Source organism: Macrotis lagotis, chromosome 7 (genome assembly GCF_037893015.1).
Source record: "Macrotis lagotis isolate mMagLag1 chromosome 7, bilby.v1.9.chrom.fasta, whole genome shotgun sequence".
NCBI classification, from domain to species: Eukaryota; Metazoa; Chordata; class Mammalia; order Peramelemorphia; family Peramelidae; genus Macrotis; species Macrotis lagotis.
The window spans coordinates 137531169-137554251 of record NC_133664.1 but is presented as its reverse complement, the minus strand read 5'-3'; positions in this window follow the sequence as shown (position 1 = coordinate 137554251).

Genomic DNA, 23083 nt, shown 5'->3' with positions numbered 1-23083 from the left:
AATTCCAGGCCTACAAGTCAGGAAGGCTCATCTTCTTGAGTTCAAATAAGGCCTCAGACACTAGCTATGAGACCCTAGTCAAGTCATTTAACCCTGTTTGCCTCTGTTTCCTCATCTGTAAAATGAGCTAGAGAAAGAAATGGCAAACTACTCCAGTATCTTTGCCAAGAAAATCCTTACTGGGATCATGAAAGAGTTGGATACAATTAAAAAATGAACAACAACAAATCTGTCATTTTCAAGGTCCCTATGTAACATGCAGAGATCCTTATACAAGGTAGTGAGCCCTTTCCCTCCCACCCCCCAGTTAACACCTCTGATCTAGATCACTACAAGGAGTAAGCCTGCCTTGTCACTGAGATGCCTAAGATGAAAGTTAATTACCTATCCAACTTAGAGTCAAAGTAGAACTCGTATGTTACTAAAAAACATTTATCTCCAGGAATCACATTTTGTGAAATAATCTATAGGAGTAATAATGTGATAGATGAGCTGAACAGTGCCTTAGATAACTCTGGGTTCTAGGCCTGTTCCATTTTCTATGTGATCTTGGATAAATTACCTTTCTGGGCTTCAGTTTCCTTATCTATAACATGAAGATCTGTCTAGGGGAGGAATTATTTGCTTTTCTTGTGTCCTACTGAATCCAATGGACTCCTCATAATAATTTCTTTTAAATAGTCAAATGAAATACTATTGGTTAGTAAAAATAAAGATATCTGTTTTCTCCTACAAAGCTCATGAACTTCTTCAAAATTTAATCCTAGATTAAATGATGTTTAAGGTACCTCAAGAATTGGCATGCTATGATTCTCTACACAGCATCAGAACATTTCACTTACTCTAACACAGTGTTTATCAAGTTTTATTTGGAGCAGCGGTCCTAGAGGAAAGTTAACATGGCCTGAACTTGATGTTGCTTCCAATAACTGTTTTTTCATGAGGAGCAAGATTATAGAAAGGATAAAATGGTGTACCTTGAGTCAGGAAAACCTCAAATCAGCCTCAAATGCCTATTGGTTGTGTGACCTGGGTGAGTCACTAGCTATGTGACCCTGAAAAAAGTCACTTAACCTCGTTGCCTCAGTTATCTCATTTATAAAATGAGCTGGAGAAGGAAATGGCAAACCACTCCAGGATATTTGCCCAGAAAAGTTCAAAAAGGAATCAGAAAGAGTTGGGAATGACTGAAAATGACCAAACAACAAACCCAAATTGCTTATGAAGATTTTTTTTTTTAAATGAGATGGAGAGACAGAGCCAAGATGGCAGCATGAAGGCAGGACTTCCCAGAAAGTCATTCCTCAAAAAACTCCAAAAGCTATCAAATCATGACTCTAGCCAAAATTTAGAGGGGCAGAACCCTCAGAAAGACTGAGTGGTACAATTTCCCAGTCCAAGACAACTTAGAAGTTCCACAGAAAGGGTCTGTTTCACCAGGACCAGGGGTTGGAAAAAACTGCAGTGCAGTGCAGCCCCAGAGCAGAGGAGCTGGGCTGGGCACCAGGGTCAGTGGCAGAGGGGGGTGGTTTCCAGACCTCTTGGTTCAGGAATCACCAGGGACAACTGGAATGGGTCGTGAGAGAACTCTGCCTCACCAGAGCAGAACACCTGCCTCAGAGCAGCCCTGTGGTAAGAACATGCAGCAGGAATCAGGGAAACTACCCAATACTTCCAGAGTTCCCAGCCCACAAATGGTAAGGGGGTTGGGGGAGACTGCAGAGGTCTCTCTGCTCTCCCCTGGGTAGGACACAGCTGTTTGCCCACACTCAGATCCAGGTTGCAGTTTGGGCTCCCATATCACCATAGCCAAACAGGGACTCTTCTCACAGCTCCAGAACAAAGGGGAGTGCCTGTGGTCATCCACATTCCAGAGAACAGGCAAGAAAGCAGTCAGAGCCTCTCATAAGACCTTAGAGGAATTAAGGTCCCTGTGGATTGTCCCCAAAACCCCCCAAAGTTTTGGAAGTATGGTAAATCAGTCATGTGCTAATTAAATAAGCAAATAACAGAAAAAGAAGAATCTGACATAAAAAATTACTTTGGTCCCATGAAGGACCAAAATACATACTCAGATGATGACAAAATCAAAGCTTGTGTATCCAAAACCTCCCAGAGAAATAGAAAAGGAGCTCAGGAGATGGATACTCAAAAAGGACTTTGAAAAAGCAATTAAGGGAGCTAGAAGAAAATTTGGCAGGAATAATGAGAGCAATGCAAATAAATCATGAAAACCAAGTCAACAGTGTTTTGAAAGAAATACAAAAAATACTGAAGAAAATAATATGTTTTAAAAAAAACATTTTAGGCCAAATGGAAAAAGCAACACAAATGGCAAATGAGAATGCCTTAAAAAGCAGAATTGCCCAGCTAGAAAAATGAGATAAAAAAGCTCTCTGAAGAAAATAACTCCTTCAAATGCAGAATAGAACTAAAGGAATCAATGACTTTGTGAGAAATCAGGAAGAAATAAAACTATACCAAAAAGAATTAGAAGAAAATGTGAAAATATCTCATTTGAAAAACAGCTGACTTCAAAAACAGATCCAGGAGAGATAATTTAAAAATTATTGGGATACCCAAAAGTCATGACCAGGAAAAGATCCTAGACTTCATTTTTCAAGAAATAATGCAGCATGGGTAGCTAGGTGGCACAGTGCATAGAGCAGCAGCCCTGGAGTCAGGAGTACCTGAGTTCAAATTTGGCCTCAGATATTTAATAATTATCTAGCTGTGTGGCCTTGGGCAAGCCACTTAACCCCACTGCCTTGCAAAAAAAGAAAGAAAGAAAGAATACAGCAAAATTGCCCTAAGATTCTAGAAGCAGAGAGTAAAATAGAAATTGAGGTCACCTCCTAAAAGAGATCGCAAAAGAAAAACTTCCGGGAATATCACAACCAAATTCCAAAATTCCAAAACTCCCAAGTGAAAAGAGAAAATACTAAAATCTGTCAGAAACAAACAATTCAACTTACTGTGACTCTATAGTCAGGATTACTCAGGATTTGTCTTCATCTACATTAAGGGCTCATAGGGCTTAGAATATGATATTCCGGAAGGCAAATGATCTTGGTTTACAACCTAGAATCCAACAAAACTGAATATCCTCTTTCGGGGGAAAAGATGGACTTTTAATGAAACAGGGGACTTTCAAACCTTCCTATTTAAACAATCAGAGATGAACTGGAAGTTTGATCTCCAAATACAGAACTCAGGTGAACCACAGAGGGGGTAGATGAGAAGGACTAATTATGAGGAACTTAATGATCTTGAACTCTTTGTATTCCTACATGGGAAGAAGATACTGATAATACATATGAACTTGCTCATTTATAAGAGCAGTTAGAATATATAGACAAAGCACAGGAAGGAGCTGAATATAATGGTATTATATAGTAAGAAGATGGAGTCAATGGGTGATAAAGGAAAGTACTGAGAGTAAGAGAAAGGAGTGGAAGAAGGGGCTAAGATATTTCACATAAGAGTCAAGAAAAAGCTTTTGCAGTAGAGTGGAATGGGGGAGGGCAAGGGGGAATGAGTGAGCCTTCATTCTCATCAGAAATGACTCAGAGAGGAAATAATATACATACTTAATAGGGTATAGAAATCTATCTTTATCCTAGAGAAAAATGAGAAGAAAGGATGGGATAAGGGGGGAATGAGGGGAGGGAAGGCAGGAGTAGGTGATAGAAGAGAGGGAAGATAATGGGAGAGGATACTTAGATACAACATACTTCTGAACAGGGACAGGATGAAAGGAGAGAGAGAAAGGAATAGATGAGAGTAGGAAGGAATAGATTGGAGGGAAATACAGCTAGTAATATCAACTGTGGGAAAAATATTGAAGCAACTTTTCTGGTGTACTTATGATAAAGAAAGCAACTCATCTCAGAGACAGAGCTGTTGGAACCTGAACACAGGCTGAAATACACTTTTTTCCCCTCTCTCACTATTCTTGATGTTTATCTTTTTGGAGGGTGAGGGGTTTAGGTTCACTCTCACAACAAGATAATAATAATAATAAAATAATCATAATAATAATAATAAACAAAAAAGGAAAAAATGAGATGATGGTTATAAATTACTTTGTAAACTTTATAGGGCTACACAAATGCTAGCTATTAATACTATTATTATTTGTAAAATGTTTATTCTTAGACTTATATTCTTCTCTCCTACATCATATGCAGACAAAAATAATTTTGAGAAAATTCTGCAGCCTACTTAGATCAAAAGTTAATATAATTCTAAAGCATTTGTGGTGTTTTGGAAAGAGCACTGAATTTAGAATCAGTGCTCAGTTTGCAACCTAACACTGCCACTTATTATCCATGTTTCTTTGGGCAAGCCACTTACCATCTCTGAGCTTTAGTTTCCTCATTTGTAATTTTGGAGGGTTATGCTAGATGATCACTGTGATATAGAAGAAAGAATGCATCAGAAGACTGTGTTCAGATTCTGCCTTTGTCACTTTGTCACTATGTGACTTTGGGCAGTCACCTCACCTTTGTAGTCCTTCAGGGTTTGATTAGAGAACAAATATGGTTCTATGATTCCTAAATTCATTTTGTCTCAAAGATCTCTTGCCATGAGCCCATGATGATGCAGATGTAGTCCATTGACCAAGGAGCTCATCTGCTTATCAACAAACCCCTGTGTAGTAACAAAGAAACCCATCAATATAGGTCCTGCCATTCATTACTTGACCCTTACTTTTGCTTTAAGAAGGTTTTAAACATCAATAATAAACAGACTGATCATTTTCTCATCTCTTTGGAAAACAAATATCAGTGTGGGTACTGTCTTTTTTATTCCCCTTTCCTTGTACCTTTTAGCAGTCATTTAGATTGTCTAAGAGTTATAAAAATCTGGCTAAAAACAGAATATTCTTTTTCTCCTGTCTCCTGTTTGCCTAACACTTTACCTTTCTGGGGTTTAGTTTACTGTAAAATGAGTGATTGGACTAAAAAGTTGTATTTTGTCCATACAAATAGCAAGAGGGAATTTTTCAAATACTTTGTTAAAATCTAGATTATTGTTTCCTATCCTTATGCTTTCTTTAGCATTCCTTAGATCATTTGACTTCAATGTTGTTATTCCAGTTCCCTTAGGGAATCATGCTTCTTTTAAGGAAAGAGATTGTTGGGCAGCTAGGTAGTGCAGTGACTATCACACTGGCCCTGGAATCAGGAGAACCTGAGTTCAAATCTGGCATCAGACACTTAATAATTGCCTAGCTGTGTGACCTTGGGCATTTCATAAATAAAAGGAAAGAGATTATTCCATGAATCAGATGAGAAAGGCCATTATCACTTTATTTTTATTATATTAAACATAGTACAACAAAGAAAAGAAAAAAAAAGAAATTTATATAGTATGAAACTATAATTCTAGTATATGAATTTCTTTTTTCTTCTCTCTTTTTTCTACCTTTCTCCCACCCCACTATTAGTCCATTAGGCATACACACACACACACACACACACACACACACACACACACACACACACACACTCAGACATGCAAAATTCTTTAATGCATACTTCTATTTATCAGGGTTTTCTATGGATGCAGGTATTGGTCTTTCTTCAACTGTCTTTTATACTTAAGTTGGGTATTTATAATAGTCAAAATAATCTATTTACTCAAAGTTGTTCTTAAAACAATATTAGTGTTACCACTGTATATTATACAATGGTTCTCTTGGTTCTGCTCATTTTGCTCTTCATTATTTCATGCAAGTTTTTTCATATCTTTCTAAGATTGTTGAGCTCATCTTTTCTTATAGCACAGTAATATTGCAACACAATCATATATCATAATTTGCTCAGCTATTCCCCAATGATGGAAGAATCCATTACTTTGTGAAAATTCACCAAGAATTCAGAATTCTAAAATGGACAAGGATCTTGAAAGGGCATCTTGTTCTAGGACTTCTGCCTTAGGTAAGACTTCCAGGAAGATGCTTAACCATTCTTGCCTTGAACACATTCATACAGTTGTTTTTAAAGATTTATTTTTATTATGTGAATCTTGACTCTCTACTGACTTTGCCTCAATTGGATTAAAATAATGAGCTTGAGGCCTTCACTACAGATGGGCCTTGAAAACCTTTCCAGATGACTCGTGGATCCTTTGGGCCTGCCTATGTGGCACTTGAGATGGTAATACATTGCAGCCACTCCTTTTTTTCCCTAGTTTCATGTGGCTTATTGGACTTTGCCTATTTCCTCACCTTGACTAATTAATCTGAATGCCTAACACTATGTCCTGAAGGACAAGTGGAAAATTCCAGGAGTCTGTAGAAAACCCTAATAAGGACCAAACATTCCCCACCCTTTTAGTTTTCCTTGAACAACTTGTTATATAGGAATTTTCTTTACATATTGACAGATTAGTAATTTCTGGGCTCATATCTAGAACACATCATCCAGTCAATTAACAAATACTTATTAATCACCTGCTAGATTCCCAGACTTCCCCCATGAGTAGACTAACATTTAAGATTGACCCTTAAGTCTTTGCCGTTTCATTGATCCTTAAGGCAACTTAGCTCACTCCTAATTACAATTATGTCTATAGTCATTTAACATTTTCTGCTAATTTTCTAGGAATCCTTTCACCTCATGTCTTTCTCTTCCTGTGATAATAAATTTCACTGTATTTACCATGTGATTGATACTTTCTGGTTTCTTTCTCTATTACCCAAAGCAAATTTGCATAACAACCTGAAAAATATGCGGAAAATACTGCATCTCCTTCATTATGCTTTGGTCATTCCACTTTCCTCTTTTTGAAACATAAGACCTTTAGAAATAATTTTTCTACTTTTTGAAACAAAGATTTTTCTGAATTTTTAGGCCATAGTTCAGACTTAATTGAATACTCAGAGACTCCAAAAATTGAAAGTGACAGCAGTGGTTCCCTGGCCTGTTTCTCTGCCCTAAGGAAAATCTAACTTTAATGCAGCTCACACAGGTATTTTTATTTTCCAGTTTAACTCTTGGATTCAAACATGTACCACTATCTTATTTAATAAACATAATTTAGTCCAATTCAAAGAGGAATTATTAAATGTCTAGTGCTGGCAAAACAAAGAGATTGACTAGGGTAATGGTCAATCTTAATTTTACAGATGAGGAAACTGAGAGTCAGGAAGGCTAGGTAATTTTTTTCCCCAAGTCACAAAGTTAGTAAGTAGCAGAGCTAGGTTTTGAAACCAATCCCTCCAACTCCAAATCCAGTGCTTTTCCCATTATAAGGGATATTTGCTGTGTTCACAACATTGTGTTAAACCAACCCCCTCCCCCAACTTTGTGCCATTTAATATCATATAATCTATATTTGGAATGTTATCCCTGTCCATTGAATATCTACCAATTTTATTTTAATCTGAAAAGTTGTTCTTCCAAGAAACATTCCTGAACCATCCTGACCTGCCTTCAATGAGTAAGGATGTCTTTTATCCACTGAGTTCAATCATATAGTACTTTGTCCCTCTCTGATTTACTTGGATGCATTTGTTTTGCATTAGGCATACAAATATATATAAAATATATATTTCCTTAGAATAACTGTATGTTCCATAGAAATAGGAACTGCATCTTACCTAAACATGGTATCTCCCCAGAATCTTAAACAAGATTCTGTGTACAGTAAGCATTTAAAAAATGTTGAATTTGTTGAATTTGAACTTGAATCCCTCATCAGGATTTTGCTGAAATTAATGGTTCACAGGCCAAGAAAGTCAATCATTGTCTATAGAAGCAATATTTATTTATTTGTTTATTTATTTACTTTAGGTTTTTGCAAGGTAAACGGGGTTAAGTGGCTTGCCCAAGGCCACACAGCTAGGTAATTATTAAGTGTCTGAGACCGGATTTGAACCCAGGTACTCCTGACTCCAGGGCTGGTGCTTTATCCCTTATGCCACCTAGCTGCCTCAGAAGCAATATTTATTTCATCAATGAGTCTCTCCTCCCCAGATTACTGAACAAGAAATATGGACATTTTAGCATAACATATAAATAAAAGAAACATATAGATTGACATATAGTCAACTGATAAACATTTACTAAGCACTTTCTATATACTAGTTACCATGTTAAGTACTGGGGATTTTAAAGAAAAGCAAAAAATTCCTGCTCTCAGATTGCTCTTAGTTAATTAATCTTATATTCCCTAAAATGGTGATGGCAATTGGACCTGTGGCACTACTGATACAAAGAACTCCCCTCTACCTTGCAGGTTGGTACTTTCTCTACAATTTATCACTATAGAGGTTTTTTGGAGAGCCCTGAAGAGTTAAAAGGGTTAAGCCATTATATATCATAGTCTTTCTGGATCTGAGGCACTTTATCCAATATGCTTTGTTGTCTCTCTTATAGTATGTAGTTTTCTCTGTAGTCTTTAAAGACAACATTAGAGAGGAGTAATTATTTTCTCTCACTTTAATAGGAATCAAAGTTCTTTTTGTTTTGTAACAAAATTTAGGGAAGCAAAGACAAAGGCTTAGATTGATTGTTAAGAATTACCTCTAGATGATGATTGAGTGGAAAATCCCAAGTCTCAGTCAAAGAACTTGAGTTTAAAGTCTAACTTTACTACTGTACCTGTTTGACTTTGAGTGAATCACTTCTCATGTTTGTGCCTCAATTTCCATATTTGTAAAATGATTTGTGAAAAGTGCTTTTCCATATTACAAACTCTAAAGAGCAATTTACATTTCATTAAGGGAATAATGTTTTTTGTCCTTCATTTTTGAAGAAGACTACAGCATCAGGGAGGTGATGCTGTGACAAGCTCGAAAATTGGATTTGAGTGAGGGAGTGCTATGCTAAATCACTAGCCTCATTTTTTCTTTCCAGAGCCATCTGGATCCAGTGGCCCGAAATGAACCAAGATGACTGGAGATAGCCTCAGATGCAAAGCAATCAGGGTTAAATGACTTGCCCAAGGTCACATAGCTAGTAAGTGGGAAGTGACTGAGACCAGATTTGAACTCCCATCCTCCTGAATCCAAGGCCACTGCTCTATCCACTGCACCCCCTAACTGCCCTATCTAGGGGAAAAAGTCATCCAAAAATAGGTTGGGACATGGGGATAATGAATCAATCTTACTTATACCTTTCCTCCACTCAATTTTGAGAATTTTCTTAGATCTGTCATTATCTTCCCATCTTATGAGGGTGAACAATGCCATAATGGAGTGTTTTCTATGAGTCTTTAAAAAGAAGCATTTTATTTTTTCCAATTATATGTAAAAACAACTTTTAATATTCTTTTTTTTTAAGCTTTGAGTTTCAAATTCTGTCCCTCCTTTCCTTTTCTATCCCCTACTTGAGATGGTAAACAATCTGATATAGGTTGTACATGTGTGATCATGTAAAACATTTCCATATTAGTCATTTTTTGTATATTAGTGTTGAGTAAGGGAAAGAGAAGGGAATTAGGTCTAGGATTTCATCAGTTTAGGAAATTAAGGTCAGAACCATGTCTGCCACTTAAAGTCTAAGAAAATTGCCTAGGGTCACAAGAGGTGAATGGATTTGCCTAAAACAACACAATCAGTATTTAACAGAGGCAGGATGTGAACTCAGATTTTACTGGCTTTGACACTGGCTCTCTGTCTCTTAAGTCATGCTATCTCTCTCAGTCTTGAATAAAGTTATTGTATTTACATATATTCCTCAACCAAAGACCTTTTCTAGTGTCTGCCTCCTTATGGAATGAAGGTAATCCTGAGTCTTAAGAGGCTATGGCAGTGTACTATAAGCTCAGACAGGTTTTATCAAGATAAAAAAAGACTTTAGCCATTTAAAAGGGGTTGCTTGGATGGTATTTATTTTACTTTTTTGCTTGATTTACTTTCCTTTTCCTGTTTATTATATTTTATATATATATATATATATATATATATATATATATATATATATATATACATACACATAAGTGTATGTATTTTTTATCTATGTGGTTACAATATCTGATACAATTGTCCTTAAATCATGTAGTCCTTTCCTCTCCCTTCAATTAGAAAAATTTATCTTCCCCTTCCTTTGTGTGAGCACATCAATGATAATAAATTAAAACTAGATATGCAAAGTATATCTTTCTTGCCACATTTTTGCCCTACTATAGGTATAAATGCCTATGTGAGGTTTTCCAACACCAAATGAGGTTAGAGTAAATAAAATGTATTCATATTTTGAGATTAAGCCAGTGCATCTCAAGTGATTCATATCTCCTGACTGCTCTTTTGCTCCTCCCTAAAGAGGAGCCTTAATCTATCATATCAAAATCTTCTGTCATTGCAGTATGGAAAGAGGGTGCAGTTCCATCATGCTTCTAGTCTGGTCTCTTGATTTGGTTGAAGGATGATATCAAACTCCTTTTCCAAGTTCTTGCACTCTCACTGTTTTTCCCAAGTCTCTAAAAGGACAACACTCAGAAGTTGGAACCTTTTTAACATTGAAGATATTTCTCACATTTTCCCTTAATGGTTAATAAACTCCCATTCCAGTGATTCTGGTCATCATTCAAATCCCATTTCCTATTTCCCACTGCCTAATTCCTTATTCCTATTCTCTTGAAACTTCCCCCTACCATGTTCCACCATAAAGCTACCCACCACCTTTTCCACTGTGCCCTCTGGATGCCTACTCCATAAGCAAAAAAAACTTTCTTTTACCTTAGATCTTTTCCTTTTCTTCTATCCTCTAACTCCTACTGAAATCTGGTAGGAACCAGAGCTGTCCTGATGACATAGCCTCCCTGGTAATCCTTTTCAACCCTGTCTACATTTTCCCTCATTTTCCTCAATTTATTGGTCATGGTGGGGGGCAGCTGTAATATATCTTGACATCCATTACAACTTCCAAGTACTTCCCCTATTACCATCACTCAGTAACTTTAAGGTTCCTTTAAGGTTCATGCAGCCCATATCTACCACCCAATCAAAATCCTGGTACTTGTTATCTACAAACCTTCAAGATACTCCTCTTTCCTCCTCAATGAGTTCAGTACGTGGTTTGCATTCTTTCCTCCCCAACTTCTGCTCTCATACTAGGATCAACATACATGTTGAAACTCCCCTAATTAACCTAACTTCCCAGTTCATCAACTTACTTATTCACCATGACCATGTAGCCATACACAAAGAAAGTCATATTTTTGATCTTGCCATCAAGCACAAATGCACCACTACCATGAACTCTGAAATTCCCTTATCTGATTACAATCTATTGATGTTCTACCTCTTCCTCTGCTTTCCCATATTAAAAACCTGTTTTTTTATCTTCACTATGCTCTCCAATCCTTTAACTTCTCAGTTCTCTCCCAGGTCATCACCCCCTACTGGGTACACACTCTTCCCCATTTTGAATGGTTGGTGAACCAGTTCAACTCTACCCTGTACTCTTTTCATAAGTCCCCTTTCCTTCTTATCATATCATTGATTATGTCCTGCTAAGCCTCAGTCTTACATTGCTACCTCCATTCACTGCTTTCACTCCAGAAAAACTGTAGAAAATCACCCAATCATGCTGACTGCATCCACAACAAATTTATGTTACTTAACTGTCACTGTGTCCACACCAAGGCTAGGCAATCCTTTGCACCTCCCCAAATAACTAACTGAGGCAGTTGTTGACTCAGTGGATAGAGCACTGGACTTGGAGTCAGCAAGACCTGACCTCAGTTATCTACTAACTGTATGTCTGTGGGTAAGTCACTTAACTTCAGTTTGCCTTACTCCACTGGAGAATAAAATGGCAAACTATTGCAGTATCTTTGTCAAGAAAAACTCCATGGACAGTATGGCATCATCAAGAGTCAGACACAATTGAATGACTGACCAACAATAATAATTAACTAACTCTCCCTTCCTCTACAGCACCTTTTCCAAACCTTTCATCCCTCCTCAAATTTCCCATGACTCCTTCCCCACCCCTTGCCTTATATTTTATTGGGAAAAAATGAGGACATTCACTGAGAGCTACATCTTCTCCCTTCCTCCTTATCTCGCATCAACCTGATGTCCTTTGTCACTATGTCTTCATTCCAATCTAAAGTGATGAGGTGGCCCTTTGCCTTGCAAAGGTTAAATCTATCTACAGGCACAAGAGATCCCATTCCATCCCATCTTCTTTGGCAGATTCCCCTCTATCCTTCCTACTTCATACCTATCTCCAATCTCTCCTTGTCAATTGGTTGCTTCTCTGTTGCCTACAAACATTCCCATACCACCTCCATCCTCAAAAAATCCTCTCTTGATCCATCTAACCTCACTAATTATCATTCCATATTCCTTCGGCTACTGTGGCTAACCTCCTAGAGAAGACTGTATATAGTAGTAGACTACTTCTCCTCCTACATTTTTTTTAACTCTCTACCATCTGATTTCTGACCTCATGCAACAAAAACTGCTCTCTCCAAAATTACCAATGATATCTTAATTGTTAATAATTCTCTTTTGAACTTCACTGCAACCTCTTTTTTTTATTCTTTCTCTCTTTTCTTTCAAGGTTTTTGAGATAATGTGTTCTCTGGGATTTCCTCTCATCTATCTGATTACTCCTTTCTCAGTCCCCTCTGCTGGATCTTCATCCAGGTCAAACCTAACAACTGTGGATTTTCTTTAGGAATCTGTCCAAACCCTTATTCTCTTCTTCCCCTTTATCCTGTTTGCACATAATTGTTCGCTTGCTGTCTTCATCATTAGTCTATAAGCTCTTAAAGAGGAGGGACTTTTTTGTTTTTCTTTTTATCTCCAGAGTTTAAAACTAAAATTAATCCCTAACTCTAACCTTATCCCTAAACCCTAATGCTAATCTGGGTACATAAGAGGTGCTTAATAAATATTTATTGACTGGCTGACTGACATAAGCTATTGGTTAGGTTTATTTCAGGCAAGGGATAGGACATGATATTTTAGGTGGGGATGGGAGTTTTCTATAAAAAATGTTTTACTTATTTTACTTAAAATTTTATTATTTACTTAATTTTTAAAATATATACATTAAACATATATTCATTCATTTTGATTTTTAAAAAAAATCCACAAAATAGATCAAGATATAGATAAATAACTCCTAGGTACAATGTAAACAACTTTTTAGCAAACTAAACTGTTATCATACTATATTTAAATAAATCTTTGATTTCTTATATATTTTTCTCTTTACCCTGAACTGTCTTTTGGCTTATTCCTTAGCTTTATAATAACTACTTTTTTGCCCTGGTTTCTTGTCAGACATGATACAATGAAGTCAAGTTCTAGTCACATCCTTCCCCTCCTGTAAATCTAAGAATTCACTGTTCTAATCATCCATCATCTATCAATAGAATGTTTCTGGCAAAAGATCCTCTCAACTTTTCTAGTTCAGATAGGACTTGTCTTGCCTATTAACTACCATTTCCCTGATGGTATCTCCTTGTACACAAGATGAAGCAACTCTAAAAAAAAAGTTTTATTGTTGCCTTTTGTTTTTATATTACATCCATTTCCCCTTAGCATTCCCCTCAACCCTTCCTCATAACAAAGAAAAGCATTAAAGTAAAGCCAACTAACACAGTGATCACATTTGACAGTGTATACTACATTCCATATCCATAGTCCTCACCTCTTTACTGAGAGAAGGAAGGTTCCTTATCTATTTTCCAGTTTGTTATAAATAATCAAAATATGATTTATTTTTTAGTATTTTAATTTAGATTATTACATTATTTAGATATTATATCTTGTTCTCTTGGTTCTTCACTCCACATTACTTATGTTTTCCATATTCTTCTAAATTCCTTAAAATTCTTTACTTCTTATGGCACAATAATCCTCCATTGTATCACAATATGTTCAGCCATCCCTGAGTACCCTCTTTTGTTTCCTTTTTTCCTCTACTACAACTAAGTACTACTCAGAATGTAGAACCTTTCTATTGGTGAACTTGTTGGGGATATATGACCAATATTGGGAATGGTAGATCAAAGAATAAGGAAATATTTTATTTTATAATGATTTGACCAGTTCAGTTCCACTGACAGTAGCCTTATTTTTCCTTAATTCCTCTAACATTACCTTTTCATTTCTAAAATCAACTTTTCCATTTTGATGAGTCTGAAGTAAAATCTCAGGATTATTTTAATTTGCATTTCTTTTAATTATTAATGATTTGTCATAGTCTTTCATGTGATTTTTTATCATTTGAATTCCTGCTTTAAACTGATCATAAAATTTGGTCCCTTCTTTATTAGAGAATGGCTTTCAGTATTACATATTTGGTTTTCAGACTTTTATCAGAAATATTAATGGAAATAGATTTTGCCACTTAACAGGTTCCTCTTTTTTCTGGCTGCATTTATATTATTTGTGTAAAAGCTTTTTAATTTTATATATTTGCAAATGTATGTTTTATCTTTTAGGTTTACCTCTGTCTCTTGTTTGTTTAAAAATTCTCCCCCTAGGAATGACTTAATAAACTGTGGTATATGCATGATATGGAACACTATTGTTCTATTAGAAACCAGGAGGGATAGTAATTCAGGGAAGCCTGGAAAGATTTGCTGAACAAGATGAGCAGAACCAGAAGATCATTGTATCCCCTAACAGCAACATTGATCAACCTTGATAGACTTGCTCATTCCATCAGTGCAACAACCAGGCACAATTTTGGGATATCTGTGATGGAGAATACCATCTGTATCCAGAGAAAGAATTGTGGAGTTTGAACAAAGACCAAAGTCTGTTACCTTTAATTTTTAAAAAAATAGTTATCTTATTATGTAATTTTTCTCTTATACTTTTTTTTCCCCTTAAGGAAACGATCTCTCTCTCATCACATTCAACTTAGATCATCAATGTATACCATGGAAACAATGTAAAGGACTAACAAATTGCCTTCTGTGGGGGGTGAGGGGAAGGAAGCAAGATTAAGGGAAAAATTGTAAAATTCAAAATAAATTAATTAATTAATTTAAAAAATCTCCCCCTAGCCAAAGTTGTGAAAAACTCTAACTTCTATTCTCCTTCTCTCTTTTTAAAAAATTTTATTTATTGAAGGCATTGGGATTAAGTAACTTGCCCAAGGAAGGTCACACAGCTAGGCAATTATTAAGTGTCTGAGGTAGGATTTGAACTCAGGTCCACCTGACTCCAGGGCCTGTGCTCTATCTACTGTGTCATCTAGGTGCTCCCTTCTCCTTCTCTTTTTCAATGATGTCACCTTTGATGTTTCAAATGCATAGCTATTTGGATCTTATGGCATATGGTAGAAGATTCTGCTTGAAATCTAGTTTTTGTCAACTTGTCTTACAGGTTTCATAGTAGTTCTTACAGAATTATTCCCCCATCTATATTCTTAGGTTAATGAAACACTTAATTGCCCTATTTACTTCCTTCTAGGTTTTCCATTATCTAGTTTGTTCCATTGATCTATTTTTCTTTTTATTAACCAATAGCAAATAGTTTTGAGAATTACTGCTTCAAAATAGTTTGAGATTTGATAACATAAGGGGACATGAACTGAACCTGGGATTTTATTACATAAGGAACTTATGACTAAGAATGTTTCCTTTACTAATGCAGGAAGAAATTTCTGTAGTTTATTTTCTTAACTCTTATGGTGAGGGAACATGTTATGTTGAAAATAAATACATATTTTCTGCAAGTTTTATTTGTTTTTTAGTGGTTTTAGGTTCATTTATAGAATAGTTAAGAAGAAGCAAACATAAAATACAACTATAATTGATCCCTTGTGAAATTCTTTTCTTTGGTTCAAATTTGGCACAGTATATTCACACTGAGATGAAAGGGGGAAAAATTTTTTTCAGCAGAGAGTTAGAGAATAACCTACATCAGGGTTATCCAACCTTAGGTTGTCTTATAGTTGCATTAAAATAAAATAATTATTCGAGGGTCATACCCAGAATAAAAAATACAGTACATTAATATAATAGTTAATTTATAGTCTTAGTTAAATTTAGCAAGTGCTACAAAAAGTCATGGTACTTTTAATTTCTTAGAAAGTGGGGAAACATGTCATCAATACATAGGTGAAGAGTGAAAGCAAACACAAAACAACAAAGTGGCAATACAACAGCATGGCATAGATGGAACACACCCCAGAGATCCATTGAAAATTCTGTGCAACACGTTCTGTCCCTAATACTGCTTCAAAACACCAAAGAAAATGAATATCGAATATCAGAACCTAAGCAGAATTTATGAGTGATGGAATTAAAAAATCTAGTATGCATTTTATACAAGTTATTATTTTATTTTTTCTGCTTGTGAAAATTAAAACCCACAGGTGCCCACATAAAATTGCACTCTGGACTGCAGGCCATATTTTGGACAGTCCTGACCTAGATCACTGAGAGGTTATATGATTTACTTAGGGTCACAGAACTTGTATATTTCGGAGGAGGGACCTGAATCCCAGACTTTGTGGAATTATGTACTATCACATTGCCTGTTAGCAGAAGGTCCCCTTTGTTTCTGCTTTTTTAAAAAATTTTCCTTGAAAATTCTGATCTTTTGTTCAATGGAGGAAATTTTTCTTTCTGCTCCCATTCTTCTAATGATCACCTGTCACTTTTCTTAATTATACACACACACACATGAACACACATATGTATGCACAGACATATGTTTCTTAAAACATTCTTCCCTAGGGGCAGCTAGTGGACAGAGCACGGGCCCTGGAGTCAGGAGTATCTGAGTTCAAATCCAGCCTCAGACACTTAATAATTACCTAGCTGTGTGGCCTTGGGCAAGCCACTTAATCCCATTGGCCTTGCAAAAGCCTAAAAAAAAAATTTCTTCCCTAAATGTTAGTTTAAAATAAAATAGAATGTGGTTCAATGAGCATAGTTATACTTTTTTAAAGTAAATCTGTTTAATTAAAGGTCAAATTAGAGGACAAAAAACCTGGAACATTCCCCCAACCCCCTTTATAATCTTTCTTTTAGCTTTCCTGACATAATACTATATTTACCTACTTCTCTTCTTTGATTGTTTTTTTTGTTTCCTTCATTGAGTACTCTAACTCCCCAATTCCTACAAGTCTTTATCCTTGTTTCTCTTTTTTTTTTGACAAGGCAATGCAGTTAAGTGACTTGCCCAAGGTCACAAAGCTAGTATCAAGTGTCTGGGATAGAATTTGAACTCAAGTCTTCCTGACTCCAGGGTGGGTACTCTATCCACCATACCACCTAGCTGCTTCCCTTGGTCCTCTTCTGAATGCTTTATCATTCCTTGTTGATTTTATCTATTCTCCTGGCATCAGTTATCATCTCTATGTGGATAACATCTAAATTTATCTTCCATCCAACTTTTCTTCTGAACTTCAAACCCATCTTTATAGTTGTCATCTGGATATTACACTGATATCTTGTTTTAAAATTGTATCTTGTTCTGAACTTGCTGATTTGGCAATCCACCCTATTTCCTCTTGGTCTATATATTAGTAAGTTTAATAGTAGATAGTATAAATTAACAAGAGCAGGAACTTAGATTACAAAAGGAAACCTAGAAGTTAGATTACAAAAGGAAACCTAGAAGTCTTCTCCAAACCATTTCAAAGACTGAAGGAACATAATGTGCAAACTGTATTTTAAATTAACCTCAAATCCCCTCCAGATAATAAGTCTGGAGAAGTCACCCTGCTGCCAGGGTCTTTTGATCCTATGATATATAAATTTCAGCTAAGTTTTTGATAAAAACAATAAGACCAACAGAATAGTTAATGGTGATGATAATTTTGCCACTCTGTTGACCTATTAACCTTAAAGTTTTACTGAAACCTTGAGATGGTTTGATTATGCTAAAGAATTAATCCAAGGTAGCAGAGGTAAGAATTAGTCTCTTTTCTCCCCCAAAACCCAATGAAAATGAGACCTCAAACTCCAGCTGCACCAAGCACTCCATCTCCATCTGGGTCCACAATGATGAGTGATTCTAACTCTTAAGTCTCAGTTATGTGTGTGTGATTCTCTGTGTCTTCCCCATTCCCCTACCTATTTCCCAAGCTGTCTGCCTTCCTTCACCATCCTATCCCCACCGCATAGTGACTGCTTTGTACCCCTTCTTACTACTTATCTGTACTTTCTGTGACCTCTGTGCTTTATTACAGTGTGATTGCAGATACACTTCCCACTGCCAATTTGGACTTTCCCAGCAAGTACCCAAAGAACCATGTATGCCTGTCTCATTTCACAATTTCATAAATTAATTAGTAATTCATACTTTAAACTCAGCAAGTCCAAAAATAAACTCTTCACATTTTCTCAACCTGTTCCTCTTCTTGATTTCCCTATTTTTGTTCATGTAGGAATACTTCTATTACATTAGTCACCTAGGCTAGAAATCTGAACTATTTTCCTTAATTCTCTCTATCTCTTATTCACAAAATTTCTATGATAGCAATATCTCTATCACTTAGCCCCTTTCATCGAATTCTTCTATCTCAGACCTTTATGACCAATTTCTCTTGCTTCTACTATCTCCATTGTCCAATTCATCCTGTCGCTGCTGCCAGATTAATTTTTCAAAAGCACAGTCCTGATCACATCATTCCGTTATGCAAAAACCTTCAGGGATTACTTTTTCTCTGTTAAAGGGAGTTCAAAAAATACTTCATGGTGTCACAGGATGAGTTCTGGATTTTGAGTCAAGGATCTGAGTTTGACTTCTGACATCTATATTTCCTAGATATATGACCTTAGTAAAATCATTTATTTTTCTAGGTCTCAGTTTCCTCATCTAAAAATTAAGGTAATGAATTAAATGATTATTAAGTTCCCTTCTACTTCTAAATTCTGTGATCCTTAGCTTGGCAGTCAAGATCCTTCCCTACCTGAATCCAAACTGGATCCAACCTCTTTCTCTGGTCTTTATCTCATTACTGTCATTTATGTATCTTACTTTGCACTTCACCTAAACTGTGTTCCTTGCCATTTCAGGAACATTTTCCATACTTCTCATTTCTTCTGTTTTTCTACATATATGACCTCTCTTCAGTTTTGCCACAGTGATATTCTAGAAGCCCTTGATCAAACACCACTTTCTCCTACTACTCCCTGATTCTTTTAGCCAGTCCCTAAATCCTTTAAACTCCTACAGCATTTTATATATCTTTTCAGTACTTTTATATTCTGTTGGGCTTTAAATTTATTTGTATAGGTCGTATATCCATCCTTTCTTCCACTGAGAGGTTACTTCCCTGCCCATATAATTTCCTAGACTATAAGCTTCTTATATATTTAGAGCTAGATGGAATCTGAGAGGTAACTGAGTCCAAGTCTCTCATTTTACAATTAAGGAACCTGAGCCTTAGAAAGATTAAATGACTTGCCCAGGGCTACAGTCATCTAAGGCAGGATTCAAACCTGTTCTTCTTCCCTCCTTGTCCTCCATTCTAGCTATTGCTCCATGCTATCTTTCCTATCATTCATCTTGTAACCCCCTCAGCCTTAAGCAGAATGTCTTGTGAACAATAGGTACTCAAGAACTATTTCATGAATACTATTGACTTTTACTGAATCAAAATCATCTCTGAGCTCTGAATATCAGAACCTAAGCAGAAAGGAATTTGTTTCTATGAACTGTCAAACACGATGAAAGCAAGTTCAAAACTCTGAGACTGTAAGCCTTAATAGTCACCTATTGAGTCAGTTGGTCCTTACAACACTGACATTTATAACAAGTCAAGTAACCCCAGAATATCTGGGGAATTGACCTTTATTATTCATGATTGGGGAAGGCATTGTTTACATCATCATATTCCTTGGGTGCTGAGATTTAAAAATGCTGGAGAAGCTAGAGAAATGAACAAGGAGTATGATTTCTGTTATTTGATTTTACTACTATGCCCCATAGGAATCAAGTGGGAAAAGAGCTTTCTAGGTTGGAAGATTTACTGTGTTTATTTAGGGCAGCCTAGATTCTACTGCAAAAATAGCCTGCCATTGGTGTTCCGTTGCTAATCTAGGGATGGAAAATTTCCACAGCAACTGGTAACTTAATTGTGTGATTTGCAAGCATTTTAAAGTGAATTTACCAAGACTTAAGCATGGAACAGAAAGAATCAAGTGGTATACTTGTATCTTTAAGACTGGGAAACACTTGGGGGTGGCTAGGTGGCACAGTGGATAAAGCCCCGGCCTAGGAGTCAGGAGTACCTGGGTTCAAATCCGGTCTCAGACACTTAATAATTACCTAGCTGTGTGGCCTTGGGCAAGCCACTTAACCCTGTTTGCCTTGTAAAAACCTAAAAAAAAAAAGACTGGGAAACACTTAACCAGTTCCTACACCCAGAAGTTACTATGATTGGAATTCAATGAAAAATAAAATGGAGAGCACTTTATTGTGTGGCTTTCAAACACTCTGCTAAGCTCCAGGGAATATAAATAGGAAATAGAGATAGTCCTTACTCTCTAGTAGCTCACATTCTAATGGGGGATGGGGGGTGGTTGTGGTGGAGAAGTTGAGGGAGCTTGGAGCATGTTTAGTTCATGTTTATCTTCAATTCATGGGAGGTAGAAAGTCACCTAGTACTTAGGCAGGAGAAATAGTTGGGCAGATTGTAATTGGGGTACATTGGTAGAGCAAATGGTCTTCATCAAGGGATAGTGGGTTTCACAGTTAGCATGGAATGTGCTACCCCCATCACAGATTGGTATGAGTGAGCATCTAGAGAAAGGACATCTTATACCTAGTGGGAACTAGGGCTATGTTAGTTAAACAATAAAAAAAAAATCTGTTTTCTTTCTCCCAACCCTCCCCATTGGAAAACAAAAGAAATCAAAACCAAACTCTTCATAACAAATAGACATAGTAAAATCAAATTCTCACATTGTCCAAGTCCAAAAAAAAAAAAAAGATTTATTCACCACCCTGAATCTGTCATCTGTAAGAAGGTGGATCCTAAACTTCTTCATTGGTCCTCAGCAATCAGGTGTGGTCATTGTATTGATCACAATTCCAAAGTTCAAAGTCAGTTATAATTACAGTGTTGTTGTTGTTTCCTTGGATCTACTCACTCACTCTCTATCTGTTCATACAAGTCTTTTCACACTTCTTTGTAACCATCTTTTTTTAGCATTTTTTTTTTGTGGCATGACAGTATTTCATTACATTCATATGCAGTAATTTGTTCAGCTATTCCATAATTGATTGGCATCCCCTTGGTTTCTTGTTCTTTGCCACTACAAAAAAGAGCTACTATAAATACTTCTTGAGCATATGGGTTCTTTTTTGGATTAAATGAATAAAAGAAAATAAAAAGCATTCATTAATCTTTACTTTGAACCAAACAGATGAGCATATAAATAGAAAAGTGAAAACAGCCTTTGCCCTTAGGGGATTTATATTCTAATGGAGGGCTTCAGGGAGGCACACTTTGGTCCCCCAAGTTACAAGCTTAGTGTACCTAGCCTCATGCAGGGAACATCATAGTTATTTCTAAATATTTGGTAAACTAAACTGTTTTCTCTTCCTTCAACAACTGTTTTCAGCACATTCCCTCCTTGAAACTTTGCCTGATTTGCTTTACTTGGTTGGCCTCATTCCTTTACTGAATCAATCAATAAGCATTTATTAGGTGTTTACAGATTCTCTATCACTTATTAATCTGATTTGATTTAATTTAATGTCTTTATGGTTAAATGATATTCTTTTTTTTCTTTTGTTTATAGTCTGTGTTGCCCCCATGTAAATTGAATTATCTTTTAGAGCAAGGATTCCCAGAGACTATTCCTTCTAGTTAGTAAATACTCTTATATACCTGCTTTTGCTTTTAAGATGCTGCTTCAAGCTCTTTGGGTCTTCAGAACAGTTTATTTCTGTTAAGGAATCCAGTCAAGGTCAATAGAAGACAAATGGATTTAGTTTAACAATCCCTTTTTATTGGTAATATTTACCTTTAGGATTAGGAAGATGTATTTCCCCTCCCAGGCAAGCTGGGTTGTAGCCATTTTTTTAAAAAAAGTGAACAAGTAACAATGTCAAGGCACAAATAGTTCATATCTTTGAACTTGAGCGTCCTAGGAAATTTTACTGCCATTATTCCAGGGTGATTGATTGTTCCTCTTGATTCTTAGAGAAAAAACTCTGAAACCTCTTCCAGATTGCATTTGAGAACTTCTTTAAAATTCTAGTAATTTCCTCCTTTCTCTAAATCTTGTTTTACCTTGTATGAGGAGAGATAAAGTGTCTTCTTCAAACTTACCTCAATCAATTAACCTATAGCATCCTAGATTTACTGCTGGAAGGGAAGTTACAGGCCACTTATGCCAACCTTCCTATTTTATAGTGAGTAGAGTTTAAGTTTCTTGCCCCAAATCACATAGGGATTAATAGCAGAGCTGAAATTCCTTTACAAGATCCTTCCCATTTCATCAAAGTGTCTATCTTCAACCAATCAATCAGCAAGTAATTGATTAAGTACCAGTTGTATGCTAGTCACTGTGCCCAGTCCTGGGGATTCAAACAAAAAATGATACATAGACTTCAAGGGGCTCATATTCTATGTGGAACAGCAAGGAGATTTGTTTGGTAGACTACACAGTACAAGGAAGAGGAATAATACATAATGGAGATTAGAAGGTAGTTGTGAAATGCTTTTGGGAGTGACATGGTTAGTTCCAGCACTTAATAAAAACACTTTGGTAACTGTGTGGCAGATGGCTTGGAGTGGATAGAGACTGAGGTAGGAAGATCAATTAAAAGGTCACTGCAGGCTAGCCAGGAGCCTTGAGGGCCTGAATGATGTCCAAGAAAGAAGTGGAAAAGGGAAAGATTTAAAAAATGTCATTAAAGTTGAAACAAAATTTAATGATGAATTTCCAGTGTTTTGCAAAGTGACTATCACATAGCAAGCACATAATTAATGTTTATTGACTGACTAACTGGATATGTGGAAGTGAGCCACCTCCACTGCTATTGCTTGTCTACTGCTACTCACCTGCTCACTCTCAGAAAACTCATATTGTGATGGGGAGACAACTTGCAAAAAATATACATGATATATGTATAGTATATATAGTATATATAGAAACCAAAAGGATAGCATTCCTTGGGTATAAATAG